Source organism: Lutjanus erythropterus, chromosome 9 (genome assembly GCF_056507025.1).
Source record: "Lutjanus erythropterus isolate fLutEry1 chromosome 9, fLutEry1.hap2, whole genome shotgun sequence".
Taxonomy (NCBI): domain Eukaryota; kingdom Metazoa; phylum Chordata; class Actinopteri; order Lutjaniformes; family Lutjanidae; genus Lutjanus; species Lutjanus erythropterus.
In genome coordinates this window covers 26,947,922-26,970,376 of record NC_139325.1, presented here as the reverse complement: position 1 = coordinate 26,970,376, position 22,455 = coordinate 26,947,922, and the positions used below count along the sequence as shown (strand labels likewise).

At 38.9% G+C, this 22,455-nt stretch overlaps 1 protein-coding gene across 1 annotated transcript in view; it reads right to left on the bottom strand.

Moving 5' to 3' along the window:
• The window catches only part of pear1 (platelet endothelial aggregation receptor 1), an 80,549-nt gene extending 63,468 nt beyond the window's left edge, over positions 1 to 17,081 (bottom strand). Inside the window, exon 1 of the mRNA XM_084726941.1 lies at positions 16,882 to 17,081. The gene's annotated coding sequence lies outside the window, so the exon portion shown is untranslated. The remainder of the gene's footprint in view (positions 1 to 16,881) is intronic.
• Positions 17,082 to 22,455: the final 5,374 nt, after the last annotated feature.

Here is a 22,455-nt window from a genome sequence, read left to right as displayed (position 1 = left end):
AAGTCTGGTGATGTGTATTTTTCTTATTATCAACAAATCCCTTGAAAACCCTGATGATCCACTCCGTGACTCAAAACCATAATATAGTCCTAGCCTTAACTTTTGTGATCCATTGCATCCCTAATCACATCATTTAATCACACAATGATTATATATTGACAAATTGGTCTCATATATACATACATGCATATAACGGGTGCATATCTGCATTGTGCACATCTAAATGCTCTTCAAGCGTGGTGACATATGTGAAAACAAGCTGAACCTATCTCACAGCTTTGCCAGACTTTACAGTGTGTCCGTCACAGGCTTTTCGATCACTGGCGTTCAGTTCTCCAATCACTTGTTTAACTTGTAGTTTCTTACGAGGGGAAACAGACGATCACACTGCAGCCACTAAAGGGGAAACGCTGAACCACTGCAGGCAGCCAAACCTGCCAAGTCATCACAAAACTCTGCATTGAACATTGACATAAACACAGATGTGCACACAGAGGCCTTGCCTGTTCCACGTACCTCAACACACACACACACACACACACACACACACACACACACACACACACACACACACACACACACGCACACACACACACACACACAGGCACACTGCTTTCTTTTCTTTCCATTACAACCTTTATTTTGGCTGAAGACCGTGCAGATTGCTTACTCTTGTGGTCTTGACCTTCGTAGCCGGGGAGCTGCCGTCCAAACCTTGCTGGAGAGGTGTGAAATCAAACCCCATCTGCTCTGGCAAAACCTACCACAAGCACAGAAGCTGAATGACCTACAGCTACATCTGCAAAACTTATTTAAAATAATTTATGCTGCACTTAATAAGATTTTTCTTTTCTAAACTGAACAAGGCCTTCTGTATAAAAACAGCTGTAGCAAGCCAGAGCCTTGTTGATATATGTTGGGTAAAATCTTCTTGGGGGGTCTATAGTGGCTAGAAAGATAGTACTGATCCATCTGAATGTCTGCAGGGTCTGAGAAATATCACAGGAAGCATCATCCTTTACTGAGACACGAGGTTTAAGAATGTCATATTTCATACTGCGGATAATGTTCCCATGCAACAGCTTTAATATGAGTCTTTAAGTCATGGTTGTATGAAAGAGGGAGAGCAATTTACAGTAAGAGACGTTAACCACGCCGCATCTGGTTTCAATTAAGACAACACTTCCAATGTGACTGGATGGCAGCTTTTTTCTCTCTCTCGTTGCAGCTGCTACAATACAGCAAGCTGGAAACCATTTGAGCTGGTCCTTTCCTGTTGTTGTTGACAATGCTTTTCTGCCATTTGTTTCCGGGATTAACCTTCAGGACATGGTTGTGTTGTCACAATACTGGAATTTCTAAATTTGCTAAAATACTTGCTAAAAAAAGGTCGATACTTGACACTATTTTGAAAAAAAGAAAACCTCAACATTGAAGGCATAAGATATTAGATTTTTGTAAAAAGATAAATATAACAATACAACAGATATAACAAATGTGATGAGTGACAAGAAGAAGACAGCACTGCAGAGGTGTGTCAACTCAGTGTCTGAGAGAAGAGACAGCAAGTTCAGTGCAACTACTATCAATATTTATCGATATATGTGTATTTTTGACAACACTAGTATCTGGGTGTTGCTCACATTTGAACAGATACAGGACCAGTAAACCAGCAGCACGTGTACAGAAAAGGGGTATCAGAGTCTGTGAGAGGGGGGAGTCTCGCTCTCTTTCCTTATCTCTAATGTTTAATCTGCTCTCTCACTCAGTTGCACTCTCAAGTACCAAAATTTGATTTAATGTGAATCTGTACTTGGTATGTAATTCGATCAGTACCCTTAAAAGTACCTACTTCAGTACCCAACCCTAACAGAGAGGTGAAGCCCCTCCCTCTCTGGTGGACAACTATGGAACCATACTTTGGAAAAAAGCTGTACTGTAGTCAATGCGATGTCATAACAATCTCCTTCCAAAAGCTAACGTTAGCCACTGAGGCTACGATGCCTGTGTGTTTTTGTACCAGCATAGTCACTCGATCAATGGGACTTGCTTGATCTCTCTTTTCCTGGCTGATGAAAGGACCAGGAGTCGCTGGTTGGTGCTAATGACGTATATTGTACATAGATGCAGTTCAATGAACTTTTTCACTCTAAACTAAATTTTGTACCACAAACTGTGCAACTTGTTTTTCTTGTAAAATTATCTTTTAAGTTGATCGTATGTGTATTTCATGACAAGATTCAAATGAGAACAAAAGTTCATTTGCCTCTCACCGTTGTCTACTGTTTTACTTTTTAAGTAAAAATGATGTGACACCTGGTTGATTCAGACTCAAGTGTTGCCACCTGCAGGGTAGTACAGCCATTATGCAAGGAGATTGGGAGCTGCACTCTGGGAGACAGCTGTGCATCTCAATTAATGCCATGTGCTCGAGCATCTGCTATATTTGAGGCACCTAGATAACCAGGAAAGGCTTGGCAAAACACTAACACAAGCAGCAGCAGCAGCAACCGAGCACCACTGAGGCAGGTAGGGTTCATCAGAGCAGTTATCAGTTATTATCTCTATTGGCTTTCCTTCTCTATCTCAATTTCCAGGAAGTCCAGCCTGAGCCAGTAAATTCCTAAAAGTTAAACCCCATTGATTTACAGGCCTACCTCTGGCACATGGTGTGCTGCCTTTCTGGAGGACGAAGTGGAAACCTGCAACTTATTAAAGTGATCATTTTAGAGCTTTTTTTTTTTGTTTTTACACATAGCCCCAAAAGCTCCTTCTCCCTCCCTCTGTCCAGATGGGCCTCATTCTGCAAGCATCTGGAAGTTAAAGCCTTATTTTCTTCACTCAAAAACTTCGGCCACGTGTGCTACCCTGAAGGTGAACCCTCGAAGATGTTCCTTTACTTAGCCTCTTTTCTCCAAGCTTTTCCCAGCAGTGTCACTAGACTGAAACAGTTTCAAACCCCACAGGTGGTGCCATTAATTCACTTTGTTGGATCGCCTCGTGGCTAAAGAAAGATGAAAGTAGGCCCTGCAGAATGTGCTCAAGTTAATTGAAAACCCTGGCATGGTCGCCTGCATTATACACAGAGGTGGGTAGAGTACTGAAAATGCATACTCAAGTAAACAAGTACTCCCAAAAAAATGACTTACTTTTTGCTCCAATAACAGTTGAATAAGATGGGTAGCTGCACAGACGTATAATACGAACTAGCATTGCTGCTCAGCCTTCCTGCCAAGTTTCCCAGTGGCCACTTGCGGTGTTGCAGTGAAAAATTCCCCACAGGCCCAAAAAGCATTTTCCCCCATAAGCCCCCTTTATAAAAGAGACGTCTGTAAAACTGTTGACAGGACACCTCCAACTGTAAACGAGGTCCGTTATGCCACTTTCTATGTTAAATTGTTGATCCATTGACTTAACCAGAGCTGAAAAAAAGCAATTGAAGTATCTGTGACCTCACCACAATGTAAAGTCTATGGGCCAAGCAGAACTCACTGGCAGGGGCAAGGGGGGGAAAACACTACTATTCGATATAACCAGGAAGTAAACAAAGAAGCTAGAGAACTTTTGTGGTTTGGTGCCAGGCCAAACTCCCACTGGACTGAATGAAACTTACTAAATATGTTACAGATTTCTCCTTTAAAAGCCCAACAGACCACCTGTAAGATAAGTTCATGTCAGTAACATCAAAGATTAATGTTAGACAAAAGCTGGCTAACATTTTCACCTACAGTATGTGCAACTTACTTTTATGCTTGCGAAGGTTAGAAGAAGAGTTTTTAAAAGCAGATCTCAGTGTTTTCAGGAGTCACGCAGAATTTTATCATGTGACTTGTCTTTTTTTAGATTTTGGTGTAAAACATGTGGCCAGGGATTGTCACTGAAAGCTGCTACTTGCTCTGGGTTTTGCTCCATCAAAAGACAGGTGGTGATTATTTTTCTTTCAGGTAGCTAATAAAATAGAGGTGCTCCTCACACACTCTGCCCCCAATTCTCAGTCTCCACATTTAGAGCAGACTAGCTCTATGGTGGTAAATATAGTGAAGACAAGTAGATTACTGGCTTTAAAATATACCTAAGTAAAGAGTAAAAGTACAGTTTTAATAAAGGAACATGATAAGTACTCCTTAAATTTCTTAAGAAAACAAAAACTTTTTTATTCATGTGTTAATTGTAACTTGTTACTACCCACCCCTGATTGTGCAACGCGTCAGCCTCTTGGGGCTTTTTGGTATGACACCTGCATTTCTGTGTAGCACAACAGGAAAGTGGGGGGCAAAGTGGAGACGAGAGCCAGATACAAGTCTCCACACAGGACATCCTGGGCAACTCTGTGTGAGGGCAAACACTGGGTCCAGGGGCCTGTCTTCTTGTTTGGGTATGATGCTCCAAAGAAACCAAGAGGAGGGGAAACTGTTAACACTTCTTTTTCTAGATGCCCAGAGGCAAACAGAAGCGGCAGGACACACTGCAGGTCTTTTGTGAGTCATGGAGGAATATTTTTTTCTTTATTGTAGTGAGGTTTCTCTGGGATTTTCAATAACTGCTGTAAATTAGTTTCAACTATTTACCAGTAAATTAGAAAGAAAGCTGTTTTGTTGTTAACACATTGCAAAAGTTAATAGTATCTTGTCAGCACTTTATTGCCATTGTCTTTGAAGATAACATGCTTTTCTCATTACTATTTAATTGACTACAACTCCCCAGTTCATTATCATCTGTCTCTAACTAATAATTTCATCAGTTGAGTCTCTTTCACTTTTCTTCAAAAGAAAAACATTTTTTCAACAAAATCAAACCCTGGCCTTGCAATCCCTCAGGTCGGCGCTCTGTCCTCTGTCTTCACAGTCTTTGCAGAGCAACATGGGAATGAAAACTGGGACAAACAATAGGAAGCAGATAGGAAACATCTTGCATGTACATCCAGGTCTGCATCTCAACAGTCTCTTCCTCTGACATGTAAACAGAAGCGAGTTGGGAATAAAATCTGGCGCGTAAAAGGAAAAGTCCTTCAACGATGCCATCAGACCAATACTGGCTTTGCTACTCACTCTCTTTTTTTTCCAAAAGCAAACCTCTTTTTCTGGCTTCTGTGTCCAGTTTTATGAAGAATATTTTTTTCCTAACAGAGCTTGTGTTGTTTTGAGTAATGGGGATGCTGAGAAGTAGCGATGATCTGTCATCCTGTCTTTCCTGAGCCTAGGTTTGTTTCAGAAGTGGCCTGGAAAATGGAATACAAAAAAAAAAGAAATAAAAAAAATAAGTCCTCATAAAAAGCAAGATGGACGACTCCGAGAGTCATAGCTTAATACAGCTGGTGGAGTGGATCTGGGTCTGAGCTCAAGAAAAACATCACGAGTTCTAGCAGTTCATGTCCACATGGTGCCAAGCATGACACAAAGGTAATTTGTTTTTCACATGCAAAATTCGCATCTTGTCAGAGATGGGCAGTAACTAAGTACAATAATTAGTTGCTGTACTAAAGTAGTTTTTCAAGTAACTGAAATATTTCCAATTTTCTGACAAATACTTTTACTCCCTACATTTCCAAAACAGGCTTATCACTTCAGTTTTCATGCATTTGAGTTTTGTCCCATTTTTCCCAGCATTAAGGGTGATTTCATCCTAAATGGACAGAAAAATTACACATAGGAAAGACAATTTCTTAATGTATCCATCAGTGTAAATCACACGACAGATGCAACAAGGCAAAAATGACATAACAAGATGGAAAAGATGTAACAAGACGAAAAGCAAAATAACAAGACAAAAAAGACATAAGACAAAAAAGATGTAGCAAGAAGAAAAAGACAAAATAAAAAAAATGTAACAACATGGAAAACTAACAAAATGAAAAAGACATAGCAACATTAAACACTTTGCAAAAGATGTATAAGATGAAAGCAACATATAAAGATGAAAAACATGTAACAAGACAAAAAAGACAAAAAACAATGTATAAGATGTAACAGACACAAAAGACGTAACAAGATGAAAAAGACATTAGAAGTGCAACGAGACAAAACACTGTCATGGACAAAAACAAAAACAGAAAAGACATAACAAGGGGAAACGCTGTCATAGACATAACAAACCAAAAAAGACGTAACAAGAAGAAATGCAATGTCAAAGACATAACGAGAAGAAAAACACATAAGAATATGAAAAACAACATAGAGGATAGCATAGATGAAAAACTAACAAGATGAAACAGACATGAGGGAGGCTCGACCACAGAGGTTCAGTTAGTTTTGCACAGCAACAGTTGGTACAAATGTCCTTCAGAGGGTGATTTTTAACTTTTTTACTTGGAGTACATTTCAGAGCCTGTACTTTTTCACTTTTGCTTTAAAGAAGTTGAATCAATACTTCAACTTTTAGTCTTGTGAGTCTTTTTTTACAGAAGTATCTGTACTTCTACTTCAATAAAGGATGTGTATACTTTTGCCACTTCTCCATCTTGTGTGATATTTCCTCCCATTACTGACAAAATAAACAGTTTGCACTCAATCTGTAGATTTCACTTGGGCGAGTATTAAAAACAAACAAAAGCATAAACATAACACTGTTTTCATCACAGCAATGGAAACACAAAGTGAGAAGCCCTCTGGGCCTTGAATTTGGAGCTGTATTTCCTCTAATTCTACGTCTCAGGTTTCACTTGGTTCCAGTCATCCTGCATAGACACCACAGCGAGACGTAGACACCAGTGAAAGCCCCTGAAATCTTAATGAACAATGTCTCCACTGCTGCTCCACCCACCACCCAAAACACCACCCACCAACCACCAACATAAGCAACTTCAGGAAAGACCCTCACCACAGTACAAGTAGTCTGTGGTCACTTCATCAAGCCGCTGCTGGCTCCTCCTTCTGTTCCAGCCCCAAACCCCCCGACCTTTGCTTTTTTATGAGTGGTTATTTGAGCCAGAGCCCAATGAAACTGTTCATGTTCCACAGGCAGAGCAGAGCACAGCGACCCAAAACCCCCGAGCTGGAGGGCTGCAGTCGAATCTGCTCCAAATTACTTGCACGGCTGCAGAGCACATGGGGTTGAAAGGCTTATATAAGCCTGTGGTAGGAATATTCAAGCCGTGTCACCTTCTTCTGAATTCCCTGTGCTCTTTGTCTTTTTCATCACGACTATTTTAGAATCACAAATACAAGCTTGGGGAGGTAGATAAAGGTCACTTTTTGCATCCACTTAACTTTCACAGGGCAAACTTTGTCACTGATGTATTAAAAACTGTGGGGTTAATAAACAGAGACAACAGTTCCAGTGACATTATGCAGCATTTTACACACAAACTCAAGTAGATTTTCCTACGTGCCACATTGCCACCCACATGATTAACAAGTAGGCTAAATGCACCAACACTACAGCAATGACTAGTACAAAGTCACCAAAACTAAAAGAAAACAAAGCAAACAGACAACTAAACTCCAACTAAACACTTATACTATATACTGCAGTTCATTTTCAGTTTCCAAGGAGAGTTATCAGCGGGTGCAGACCAAATTCCAAAATACCTCTGCCAATTAGATAATCAGAGCAACACAACATGACCTACAACCAATGACAGCAATTCAACATGCGATGAAACACATCTAACTTGGGGCAGTACTTGGTCCATTTTCAAGCAGGAAAATATTGACAGCTTGGTCGCAGACTTCCTCAAAAACAGCACATTTAAACATTTCTGCACACATTAGAGATGAGAAATAGACAATGCAGTAACAGAATCGTGATTCATATTTGATCAACACTGCCGAGTTTGACAGATGACCTGTGACTTTTCAAATCTGCTCCTCTGTCACTCATCGTATCAAATCCTTCCATATTAGATAAACAGTTGTGATTGGCCCAAAAAGATCTAGGATGAACGGAAGTCTGACTGTCTGAATGAGAAAGTGGCCGCATGTATCTGCCAGAGCAAATGAAACAAGAGTTTGCAGATTTGTCTGGTTGGCCAGGCTCATGCTATGCACCTACCATGGTTTCCATGGCAAGCCACGTTGGAACAATGGAAACAGTTGAACCACCGTCATCTACCTTGGTACTTTTAAGAGTACCAACCAAATTAAGTTGCTACTACTGAGTACCAATTCATGTTGAATCAACTGGTGCCAAATTTCAATACCTGGGAGCGCATCTGGGAACAAGAGAAAGAGAGAGCTGTGTTATAGCAAACAGCAGCAGCTTGTTCAAATCACAGAGTGGAGTTAGTCAATCAGGACAACAGCAAGCCAAAAGCAGATGCAAGTGTGGTTAAACTTTAAGTCGACACAGACCTCGTCCGCTGCAATGTTTCTGATGGGAAATGCAAATCTGGTGAAGGCAACATGTCTAACAAACACAAAACACAGTGAATCTAAAAGCTCTAGAGTGCATCATTTTTCATAGCCTGAAAGACAAGTCTCCCACAGCAGCTGCAGCTAATGTTAGCAGCCGCAGCTAACATTAGCACACCTGAAGCCAGGATCTAAACAGTGAAACTTAACCCACCGCGAGAAACAAAACTTTATGTGAGCCATCGATGACTTCATCAACATCTTCTGGTAGCTTGTAGGATAAGTTATAGTTGGAGATAACTGGTTTATTACTGTGATAACTGTCCTGTCCTGGCATTAGCATTAGCCAACATTCAGCCAACACTATTAATGGGGAAATATTACAGTATGCAGCAAAGCAGTGGGAACGACGACAACAACATAACAGGAAAAAAATCATGTGTTTCCTCCACACACAAACAACAGCGTTGCCCAGGTTGGAAAGATAGGTTTGCAATAGGAGAGAGAGTGTTTTTACTTTGTGTTGTGTGTAAAATTCTCTAAATAAATAACACAATATTCAAAATAAATAACAATTTTGCAACAGAGAAGTTTGGACTTATTTTCTACAATAGAAACTACATTTTTGTTATTACAGAGAGAATAGAATAGTATCCAAAAAGGTACTGTTGGGTACTGGTATTGAATTCCAGGTACAGGTATCAGTTCAAATGTGAAGAGTACCCAACCCTAATGCACCTGAGCGGGGACATGAATGTGTGTACCAAATGCCTTGGCAATACATTTCATAGTTGCTGGGACATTTTACTCAAAATCTCAAATGTTAAGCTCATGGTGGTGTAAGAGGAAAAGTCAGGGATTCACAAAAGTCAGTAGGATTCATCTTCTGGAAACAATGAATGGCTGTACCAAATTTTCTGCTAAACTATCTTACAGATGTTGAGATAAGTGAAAGCTTCATGAACTGCTATATGAACAGTCAGGGGATCACCAATGTCAGCAGGCTTCATCCTCTGGGGACCATGAATATCTGTTCAAGTGGTGGACCGACTGATGCTTCAAAGGATAACACAAACAGCACAGGCTGTGATCTCACTTAAATAACACACAAATGGTGTGTGGCCATCGGCTATAAACTTGTCAAGAAGAGTTGTGGCTTTCAAAAGACAACACGCAGACACTCTGGGTACCCTGCATGGTGTCACAATAAATCTTAAAAACGTCCAGGCACAGAGGGATCAAATGAACCCTAATGCCTCTTACCTCGGTTCCACTTTTTTCTTGGTCTACCTCATCTCTTTGTGTCTCTGGGCAGTGTCATCTCCAACCAAAACATATCCAGTGGCTCGCCTGAGCCCAAGTCCTCTCCTGGACAAACAGATGGTAGGTCAGCCAGATCTCCAGCTGTCAGACAGAGACGGGTTTGTAGCTCCACCAGACAAAATATGGGTTGCCATTATTCTCTAAGAAATAAAGGTGCTCACTAGAACCATAAAGGGTTCTGTGGCTTGTCCCATAGCAGAACCCATTTTGGTTCATGGTGGAACCTTTTAGAAAGGTTCCAGTTGCAACACTATCAGAGAGGTCTACCTAGAACCCGACATAAAGAGTTATACCTAGAGCTGTCTTTTAAAGGTTCAACTCAGAACCCCCTATGAGGGGTTCTAGAGAGGACCCATTTATGGTGTAATGGTTCCACCCAGAACCCTCTCTGGAGGTTCTATCCAAAATCTTCCCATGCAACAAGAACCCATCCAGGAGGTTCCACCATGATCCTCTATTCCGTGGATTTTATCAAGACCACACTCAGGAGAGTCATTCAAGAACATATATACATTCCAGTGGGTCTATCTAGAACACACTAAGGGTGTTCTACCAAGATCCTTTTTATAGTCCAAATATTTTAATGTAGAACTCATCCAGGAGATTCAACCTTTTTAAATTCCAAGGGTTATATCTAGAACCCAGCAAGGTTCAGCCCAGCAACTTATTTATATCCCAAGGTTTTTATCTAGAACAAACTAAGGGGGTCTACTGAGACCACACTGAGGGGCCTCTACAGAGAACCTTTTAAAGGTCCAAGTCTTTTTTATCTAGAACCCACCCAGGGGACTCTATCAAGAATCTTTTTATATTTCAGGGGTTTTACCTAGAATCTACCGAGGGTGTTCTACTGAGAACCCTTTTATATTATGGCACAAATAACCCTTGACAAAGCCTTAAAGAAAGAGTTCTTCAAGGATTTCAACAATTTCTGAAGAACAAAAAATGGTTCTTGATGGAACCTTTAGTGTTACCAAAACTCCACTTTCTTAAAAAAAGGGTTCTTCAGAAGCAAATGGCTCTGGGTAGAACCTCTGCCCTTGAGGAAGAACCCTTTTGGAACCCTTACTTCTACGAGTGCTGTACGACTGATAGCTGAAACAGTCTGGAGGAGGGCAGACACATTTTCGGGGGGGAGATGCTATTTTCCACTAATGAGGATCTCATATGAGGACACTGAAGAAAAACAAAGATGGTTTCAGGGAGGAACAGTTGTGCTCCTTTTCACAAGCAGAATCTAACCCATGAAACCAGTATATGTAAATAATGGCACATATAAAAATGGCACAGTGCTTTCAGGAATACTTGGAGAAGGACAAAGGAAAGTTCAGTCTGCAGTCAGAGAGACTTCCTGGAGATTTTTGGTTGCCAGAGCAGATGTGAGGTCAGGAGTCCAAACCAGGTGGCTGAGATTTACTCTGATAGTTAATCATATCTTGCTGCCTTCCTCGCAGATGTTTTTCTATGCCTTAAATTGTGCCAGGGTCTCCTTAATCAAAAAAGTCTTCATTCACAAGTCACAGACAATAAATGCAAAAGTGAAAAAATGCTGAATTTACGGGGAGATTTTACAGCTCCACTGAGGAGTTTGTTTCCAAAACAGTACGCCTCAATGTACAGTAGTTAATCATTTTATAGCTCTAAACCTACAGAGGATTAACACTGTAAAAGTGTCAGTCAGTTTGTCAACAAGTGAATATGAACACCCTGTGAATATGCAGTCATTTTTCTTCAATATGGTGCTTCTATCAGAGCTTTTACTGCTTTTTGAAAACTGCACCGGCTCAATAAAAGAATCAATCAAAATGAGGACACAATCAGTTCAGGAAAACAGCTTTAATTATATTCCCTTTTACCATTAGACCATTACATATCAGAGTCTTGCACACAGTGTGTTGCATGGTCCTTATAGGGATGTTAACGATTAATGATTAATCAATTAATCACAGTTTAAGTTCCCTTGAAGCAGCTAGCAGAGTGCTTATAGAGAGATGAAGTCACGCCCTTCCAGAGTGTCCCATTGGATCTTACCTCAGAAAAAACATGAACAGTGGTCTATGAAGAAATACAAATACTGTGCCAAGTTAAGTCCCACTGTGGTCCACTAGAAGTTGCATGACTTCACCTCTATTGCTTACGTTTTTCCTGTAAAACAAGCTGCTAGGGAGGCACTTGCAGACACTGATTGGCATTTATAGTAGCCAATAGTGCTGAGTGTGCGTTACGCCACCTGCCATCAAGAAGATAAAGCAGCCCGTAGAAGTAGGACGGAGAGTGGTCAGCTGGAGTTAGCTAACTCTTACCAGACTGAGAGCTCCCAGTGAACACAGTCACAATAGGACCAAAGTTTCAGAGACCAGTTTGATTACAGGGAAAAGGCTACAGTAGCAAGGTGGTTTTCTTGCCAGGTTTGGCTCCCAGCATCTTGGGGCTGAATCACAGCTAACCAACATAACAGCAGTTAGCAGGTAGCTAAGCCACTTTAGCAACAAGAAAAGCTATCTTTCCATCTGGGAACTCATTAAACCACCTCAGTACTATATTCCTTGTTGGTCTCATCCCTTGTTGGCTGCTGATCCTGGTTCTGTTGCCCGCTGAAAGCAGCTAACTGTCACAGTTGTGAGGCTAAAGCTATCCGTCCATCAAGCAACTTAGCAATTAAATCACTGAGCAATGAAGCTGAGCAGCTGGAGGACATCAGAGTGGAAAACAGGAAATATTTTCCCCATAGAATCACTCAAATCGGTGCCCTGGTAGCTCAGTTGGTAGAGCATTTTGCCCCACGCACCAAGGTTGAGTCTCCTCTGCAGAGGCCATGGGTTTGACTTCCAACAAGTGCCCTTTGCTGCATGTCATTCCCCAACTCTCCCTCCCACTTTCCTGTCATACATTCCTTTAAAATTACAGGCATAAAATCATTGAATAAAGTTATAAAATTTTGTTTCTGTACAGTAAGGTCCCAGAAACACTCTAGCCTGCTCCAGTGAATGGATGTACTGTCACTCTATGCTCTGCAAAGAGTTTCACTGGATGCAAACTGAATGTACGTCCCCGAGTGCAAGATGAGTCATGAACAGTTTTAAATCGTTTTCCAGGAAAAGGCTGACTCTGAAATGCCATTAAAAACACCTGAAAGCGTCTAAAAAAATTAACTATGTTGTCATTGCTGGGCCAGATGCTGGCATATATGTGACATACTGTTTAGTGCAATACAAATATAATAAAAACACCTAAACATCAGTTTTGGCTACATGGAACTTTTAAACATTTAAGTGATTAAAAATTTCGAGTGACAGCCTTACAGTTCTATTATTCTTTTCCTTTAAATTGTTTGTATATAATGAATGTTTCATATAACTATATACCCTGCTAGGATTTCTTCAATAAAACCTAAACTGAGAAAAAGAAGTGTGTTTAGTATCTTATTAATTATAAATGACTAATCACATATTGATTGTTAGCATGTTCAAATATCAGTTGAAGGAAAATGCACAAATTGTTCAACCCTCGGACTCGTGAATGTACACGAAACAAGCATGAAAGCATCAACAACCACTGGAGCCTCTCACATCTGCAGAGAGAACAAAACACTCCGCTTCACCTGATTAACTTCACTGACAGGACATGAAAGGTGAGTCACACATCACACACAGGATGTCATACAGGCGTATGGACTGCAGCCACCTCGCCGCCACGTTTCATTGTCTTGAGTCACAGCTCCTCTGTGACCCAAATAGAGATGGATCCAGAACTTGGATTAAGTCTAAACGACTTAATGAAAATCAAACAGAGTAGCAGAGGAGGAGGAGGAGGTGAGCACTGAGGAAACAGCAGACCGACTCCCAGCAACTTCCTCTGCACTGAATCGATAGAGGACACATGCCAGAGGAGCAAAGCTTTTCTGAGTCACACTCTCTTGATAGTAGCTGGAGACATTTTCAAAGCAGAGGCAGAGATGCCAAAAAAACTCAGTCAGGAAGGAAAAATACAGCAAGTGCATAAAGAAGTGACACAATGCAACAAGTTCACATCAACAAGTGGTTTAACTCACCCACTGATGAGTGTCGAGTGATATGTCCTTGCATGCAAATTTACAATAAGAGTCACTATTTACAGTCTGTGCACGTGATGAAGACAGTCAAGTGGTTTTATGACGTAATTATTAATGACTATTTTCATCTTTTGTAGAGTTACTTTAAGCTTTGACCCTCAGGAAGATGTTAAAGATTACCAATAGCAAGTAGAAATACCTGCAAGGAATCATTTGTCCTGAGTGTCGTCAAGGTAATTAATGAAATTAGGACCCAATAGAAAAGCATAACGGGGTGGTTCTCCTGACTTTGCTGCAGCAGACCAATGTGATGTGGTGTATAGTGCAGACTCGTGGATTATGAGCTGTGTTTTTATGAATATGTATGCTGAGATCAGGCTTAGGGAGTAATGGATTACATGTTATGGGACTATGTATCTAGATAAAAATGGTAACTATTCAACAAATAAAAAAGAAATAATCAGATTACAAATATATTTAGTATTTAGTGGGATTATTACTTGGATTACACTTCTACATCTTGTTATTTTATCAGTTATGTGTTTTACAATTATGTCTTCCATATATATGTATGTCTTGAATGTTGTATTTTATGACATGTTTTATAGGAAAACCAAAGGCAGATTTCTACACTGTGGACAACAAAGTTTTTGTATTTGTATTTATAATCATTGTTAGAATGTGTTAGTTGCAGGTCTCTTCACACAGAGCTCATATGATAAATAAAGCGTAAGCACCAAACTGTGTTCAGAAATCTTCCAAAAATGGTAATGAAATGTGATGTGATACTTTCACATCCTGTGGTAGAAAGTACCTAAGCACATTTACTGTAGCATTCCACCTAATTTTGAGGTACTTCTATTTTACATGAGTAATTCTATGTTATGCTACTTATTACATCATAGCAAAGTCACTGTTTACCTTGCACATTAAGATTTTACATACAAAACGTGATATAAAAGTATATAAAGTAGTTAACATTTGTATCATCTCAACCAGCTGCAACATATAAATACTGCCTGCATACAAGGGGATCAGGAATAATAAAACAATAATACAACTAGGGCTCAATGATTTTGAAAAAATATCTAATGGCAATTATTTTGTCTGATATTGCAATTGTGAATTTTTATATCATTACTCTGATTCATTGAAAAGCATATTTAAATGATTTAAGTGTGATTTTTGCAGGGATCTGTACCAAACAAAGATGTTTTCTTAAGTCTGTAGAATATGATGTGTAGGCCAGGACATCTCTGCTGCACCACAATATTTAATTTAACATGGTATTTTGACACACATTTTACCTTTAACAAATATTGTGATTCCTGAAATGAGAAAATTGTCAAAAAAGTAGTCAAAGTTAATATTAATATATTTATATAATATTGTGATTTTGACAAGATTTTGATTAACTGTTCAGCCTGAATTACAACATTCATAAAACGGTGACGTAACAGTGTCAAAGGGGCCATTCTGCATAATGACTTTTACTGTTACTTGAAGTACATTTTCTTGGTAATATTTTTTTTCTTTTACTTCAATAGAGGTGTATGAAATATGCAAATCCTTTACTTAAGTAAAAGTAGCCAGACTGCAATAAAAAAACTTAATTACAAGTAAAGGTACATAGAAAATGTCTCATGCATTTAGAATATGCAGAACTGTTTGCAAACACTCCATTCAAAGTTGAATGAATGATGGAGGTAAAGAGTGAATGAAGTGAGGGAGCGATGTTAGCGAGAACGAAGCAGTGAATCAAACTGTGGTAACATTCTGAAGCACAAAAAAACACAACCATGCCTCCACACAACACTGAATTTTGTGTGAATAACCTACAGCCGAAGCAAAATTTCATCCCGTCACTTTGCGTGTCTCTCTGTGCAGCTCTCACAGACAGAGAGCAGAGGAGAGAGATGGAGACAGCGATGTAACCGCAACATTTTTATAGAGTTTCAACCTCAAATCTTGTGTGTTGTGTTGGCTGGGTGCCACACACTGCTGTCAATCAGGCTGAAACCCAGAAACATCCCAAAAACAGCAAGATACAGTGCAGATACAGACACAACCACACACTTCTAGTAGGACGTAACCATATTTATCAAATATTGTGATATTACTGTACAATACCGTACTGAACTAATTTTTAGCTATGACTGCTGAATTGTTTTTATTTTGCAGTTGTAGATTAAAACATTCACTGCCAAAGACAATTCATGCCAACTTTTTGCACATGCTTGTCACAGCTGACTTAATTTTATTTTTATTAAAGAAGGAAATCAGAAGCATTTCAAATCAAAAGAAAGATATATATGTGTATATATACACAAACAAAAATGCTATACACGTCAGATTTATTATCTAATAAAGGACATTTTTTCAAGTCGTCCTTTTTTGCAGTTCTGTCGTGGTCTGAGTTTTTGGTAATGTTACATAACTACATTTCACATTGCTGTATTTCTACTTTAGGGTCTTTTTGTGAACAAATATTTATTGAGGATCCCGTTATGCAAACCAAACAGTAACATAATTTAAAGTAGTGAGCATAATGTTTAATATACAAAGAAAAAAATAACCAATAAATAAATAACTGTTAATGAACTGAACTATTAATTGAAATATTGCACAAATCTCAACGTGGCTGAGCGCAACATCCAAAACTGCTCTTTCCTGACAAAATCCAAAGTGTCACTACCACCTAGAAAAAGTACTCAGTCTAAAGCTGAGTACTTTTTCTACCTGTAGCTACTTACTTGTTCATAAATATGTGCAAGGCACCATCTATTAAACTGACTTATACAGAACTGGACCTTTTCGATGGGTGTTAATGTCAGATGAAATTGCTCAAACGTGCTCAGTTTTACGCATTTTAGCGAATTAGGTCTTCAGAAAATACAAACTACATTCATAAAAGTAATTATAAACTCACAGTAGATGACTTCAGTTTTACCATCAAGTCTCGAAAGAGAAATCTTAGTTGTTTTTTTTTTGTTTTTTCGCAAAAGAAGTTGCATCTTTCACCACTTTGGAGACTGTGGTAGGAACATGCTGCTGTATTTTCCATAACAGCACATTCTCATACAGTGCGCGACAGCATACACAAAATAAATCAAATCCATATCCTATCATCATGTGCGACAATAGCGTGAAAATAAACCGTAACACTCCTCCGTGACAATCCTGTGAAGTTTTTACATTGACTGACAGCTTTTTACTCACCTTGCCGGCCGGACAAGAACTCCTCTGATTCTTCTCTCGCTGTGCTGCAGTTACACTTCCAAAGGACGAAAATAAGAATTTTAAAAAAAGGACGTTTCTTTCAAGCTCTCACACACTTAGAAAAATTTTGAAGCGGTGTAAACATTGAGAAGAGTGTGAAGGAGAAGGAGGAGAGCGGTCACATCCAGCGGGGGAGGGTCCTGAAGTGGAGCCAAAGAAACTGGAAAAACTGTGACAGCGAGGGGACTGAAGGAGGAGGAAGAGGAGGAGGAGGAGGAGGAGGAGGAGAGAAAAGAGGAGGGATGGGGCAGAGAAGAGAGTTGGGGAGGTGAAGGAGGAAAATAAGACTTGTTTTTGTCTTCAGCAGGCCTTCAGACCTTGATGTATAAGTGTGTGTGTGTGTGTGTGTGTGTGTGTGTGTGTGTGTGTGTGTGTGTGTGTGTGTGTTTAGGAATTTTGGGGGGGATAAATGGTCCAGTGGGATAATACCTGATGGAAAACAGAGGAACTTTCTTCTGACTCCTGCAGGTGGAAAAATATGGCTAATTTCACCTCTATGGAGATAAATACACAGATTTGTCCAGTAGACTTTCATATTTCTTATGTACAAAAGGCTATAAACGATTATTTAAAGCTGTAACTTTAGCAAAAGCAGAGTTTTACCAAAGATACTAGGATTTATTCTCTGAAGATGATGAATTACAATATAAAAATAGTTTGACATTATTCAGAAATATTCATTTTTGCTTTCTTTCCAAGAGGAATATACTTAGTGTTTATAAGAGTGATGCTGCTCTTATATTCTGTACAGTAAATATGCAGCAAATATTAGCTTAGAACAAAGACTAAACGGGGGAAGTAGTGAGCCTAACAAAACTAACACATTATAGGGAGGGAGAGACAGAGAACATGCAGTAGCACAGTGCAACTTGCATTTAAATCCTACAAACTGGTCCTTTAAATGCGTGGCCATGTGGAGCCAACCACACGCAGGTTTTTGCGATTAGTTGAACTGGTTCACAGGTCAAAGTTCACTCAACACTCCACGTGAAGTGAAGATGGAAATTTGCTATGCTGCCGATACCGAAAGTTTTATTCGTCCCTTTGCCCTTTTGAATGTAAGTAAATGGGAGGACGATGTACGGTATGTGCTGGATGTTTTCTTGGCTGGGAGTAGTGACTTCCTGGAGTCAAACTATTCCTTTAATAGAAGTCAGAGTGTTTGTTGTTAAAATAACCTTGATGGACAAAAGTGTTTATCAGTATGAAAGTCTAACCTGATAATGGCACTTGACAATGTTTTAAGAAGGTGATAAAGATAATTAGGGGATTTTCAAAGGGATGATTAGGATTTTTGAAGTAAGGCTGTATGAGGTACTTATCCATAGTCAGTGTATTACTTGCACGCCCCCCATTTGGAGAAGCAGCAGGAGTCCCAATGTAGGAAGTCAAGCAATGCATTGCTGTGGACACCAACAACAACAACAAATGTTTTTTACCCACTTAAAAAAGACCCACCTAAAAATATAAATAGCAATTTAAGTGTGTTTTACATTCAAAGTATTTTGACCACTTTATCTTTCCGTCAGGCCGCCTTTATATAAGCTCTTTTCAAAGCCACCAGACTCCTGTGGCAAAAACATTAATTTTACCTCACAGAGCATGGGAGGTGTTGGTCTACCACTGCCTTGATTAGTTAGTTTGTTTGTGTTATTGTGGGATATCAGAGTTTTAAAAAGTTAGTTTGGATTCACTGAAAGTCAATACCAGTTTAAGTGTACTTCATGTTTGAAATGTTTTCACAGTCTTTTCAGTATTTTTATTTTAATGTCAGGAAACCTTTTCTGATGAGAAACCGCTGTTATATAACCCAGATATCACTCTCTCCAAACCAACCAGACAAAATCTGAATTTTTACCTAACAGAACACAGGAGTTGCTTGTCGATTGGTTAGTTTATTTGTAGTATTGTGTGACTGTGGTGTTTTGAAAGGTTAGTTTGGATTCACCAAAGTCACACAATAACACTAACAAACTAATTGATCAACTGTCTGTCCACAACAGCACAGGTTCAGTCGAAATATTGACCAAGTTGTTACTTTTCTGCTTTTCTTAGTGAATTTAAAGAGAAACCCAAAAACACATTACAAAATTTGTATTACATTATGTCTATCTATGTGGACACCTGAACTTTACACCTATGTATGATTGTCGAGCATCTCGTTCCAAAACCATGGGCATTAATCTGCTGCTATATCAGCCATGACTGTTCTGGTTTCAGGCTTTCCACCATATTTTGGAACAAGGCTGCAGAGCATCAGCGATGTCCAACACTGATATTGGGCAATAAGGCCTGGCTCAAGCAGTGTTCCAGTTAATCCCAAAGGTGTTGGATGGACTTTAGGTCAGGGCTCTGTTCAGGCCAGTCTTATTCTTCCACACCAAATTCAGAAAGACGTTTCTTTATGAATCATGCTTTGTGCAGAGGGGCACTATCGTGTCGAAACAGGAAAGGGCCTTTTTCTACAAATTGTTGTCACAAAGATGGAAGTAATATTATCTAAAATATATTTGTGCACTGTAGCATGAATATTTACCTTAACTGAATTGAAGGGGTCTAACCCCAACCTTTAAAAACACTCTGACACACACTCTTTATTGACAGCTGTGTAATAACCTCCTCTGAGATAACTGTCAGTCAGTCTTTGCAGCCAGCAGTTGGAGGGCTTCCTCCCAAACAGTGGGCCAGCCATGATAACCAGCCTGTTCAGGACGGGAGTTTTCCCCCCCTGCTGAGCGTTGACACAGATAAACAACTCATGGATGGAGGCCTGGTGAAGCAAAACATCCTCACTGCACGGAAACCAAGAGCAGGGGGAAATAAAATTGTTTCCTGCAGCCAGGCCACATAGGGGCTGACCAGCAGTCCCATGCTGAGGACATGGAGAGGGGGTGGCATCATTTCAGTGTTGCTTTTAGTCGTCCTTGAAAGGTCAGAAAAGATATTCAGTGATCAATCCAGGATATAACTTTCGAATACACCCAAACAAATGTCATTCCTAACATTTAAATCTTGATTTCTTCATCCTGGAAACAATCAGAGTCTATCTCTACTAGTCTCACGGTTGAAATATGACCGACAATAACATACAACAATAACAATAATGTTTGTGAAAATATGAGATCCAGATAAGCAGATTCATGAAATAACAATAATAATAACTAAACTGTGTTAAGTTTCGGGACAACAAGTCCAAATTTATCCTCTTTGTCCTTGTTCTTTAATAGGAAACTGTTTACATTTTTTCAACTAAAATCTAACCATTTTGAACAGTGATTTGAATGAATATGAGAGAAACTGTCTCTCATTTTTAAAGATGCATTAAAGCCTGGTTGAATTTCCACTGCTGCCCTTCAGACACGCCAGAAGATATACAAAATCATGTAATGGATGAACTCAGACTTGTTAATGCATGAGAAGTCCATATTTGTGAAAGCCTCCAAAGAAATGGTATCATGTTTATCAGTTATATACTAGATAGGTGATTTCCTTTCATACCATCAGTTTTGTTATATTTATGGTCAGATATGTGATATTTTTAAATTCAAACAGCTGCTTTCAGCAATTCCAACTTACAGGAAAAGGAAGCTGAAAAAGCTGATACAGAAAGCAAGTCTGTGCGTCCATTACATGATGTCAGAAATGACTTATCTGAAACAAAGATAATTAAGTTATTTTTACAGCTCAGTGGCATTACTGTTTTTCTGCATACAGTTTAACCCTTTTTGGAAAGATTAATTTAATAATTTAATACCTTCTAAACAATCTGTAAAGAAAAATTACAAAAACAACAATTGATTCCTACTCCAAAATCTCTCAATTGAAGTTATCCTACAAAAACACTGCCACTAAAAAATAACTTAATATGTTGAACATTGAACGATCATCACTATGTAGATTCTGTAAGAGGAAAAGAAAGACCAGATGCATTTGTTCTTCTAGTCTCTATATGTTGCAAGTTTATGGACTAACGTCCAAAAAGGCCACTCAATATTCACTTCAAATTTTCAGTCAATATTTATATTTGAAGCTCCAAACCACTGCAAAGTTGCTCACTATAATAAGAAATGGGACAAGATCTGAAGAGTGAGACTTTATATTTTTTCCCCTTTTTATTGGTCTATGAATATTCTGTATATTTATTTTTTTCTTTTTCTTTTGAGTTGTATTGTAATGTCTCCATATTTCCAGTTATGTGTATTACTTGCCTGTATTAATTAAACAAACTTAACTAAAAAAAAAAAGTCATTTCAAACTTGTTGTCACAAAGTTTGTAAGAGAACATGTTTGCAGACTAAATGGTTGAAAACATCTTTTTTAGATCCTCTGGAGACGTTTAAAGAAAAGTGGTGTAGCAGGATCTTTTTTTCTGTCATTGTTTTGGAAGCACAGAGCCTGAACCTGTTTTCAGTCAGGTATGATAATATCTGAAGGGCTGAACTGACCTTTAATTGACCTGGAATCTCTTAAAGAGAAATCCTGAATCCTGTGAGCTGTTTGTTGGATAATGCATCCATCAGATGTGTTGTGATCACAGAGGACTGCAGCAGTCATTACGTCATTTTTTTCCCCAACATGCAGGTTTAAACCAGTAAAAAATATATTAAAGATCTTTATAAACACTAATTTTTGCATATGGTTTATTTAATAGGCCTGCATTCACAGACTCAAGCTGTTGATGTAAATAACATGAAGGCACCTTGGATGGTTTGAGAGAGAATGATTTTTCTGGTGTGAAATACTGCCATCTACTGACATGCTGGTGTCTAACTGCCCCTTCATCCTCTGATCCTCCACTGGGACGGTCTTTAAAACTCAACCTGTAAAGTCAAACATTTTTCCCAACCTGCCTAACTTTATTTCAAATTCTGTTGGAGATCCAAACAGGTTCACCGACATCAGACATCCCACACCAGGGTGAAACTGAGGGAAATGTATGTATGAAATTACGCATCAGAAATATTTATATTTGATGGGATAGTGCAGCCATAAAAAACATGTCATTATAAGCAGCAGATCAAACTGATGAAGAATACATATGTGATAATGGCTATGATTTTTCCAACCTTAAAAATAAAAAAGGGAGAAATTACATATCAAAGTATTGAAAGAAAATTGACATTTACAAATCTATTCAAGCAACATCCACCAAAACACACTAAACACATTATAAATCAAGAACTTAGAATCATTAATAAATCAGTAGCCTTGAATAGTAACCATCTTCTTTTCTTTAATCTTCTGTGATGAATCAGTCAACTGTTTAGTGAGAATAATTTCACAATATCAAAACAGAAAATAAAGTCACAAGTTCCAATTAGAAGTCAATTGTCAAAAGTCAAAAAGTCAGAAACACTTATTTTCAGATTTAACCAACAGTGGAACATAAACACATGCTTATAATCTATATATATGAGTTTGTCCATCTTACTATAAACAAGTTTTTACCTCGACTGTCTCTCTACTCTCCTTTTTTAGTCTTTTCATTACCAGGTCTGGCTATGTCGTACTTTC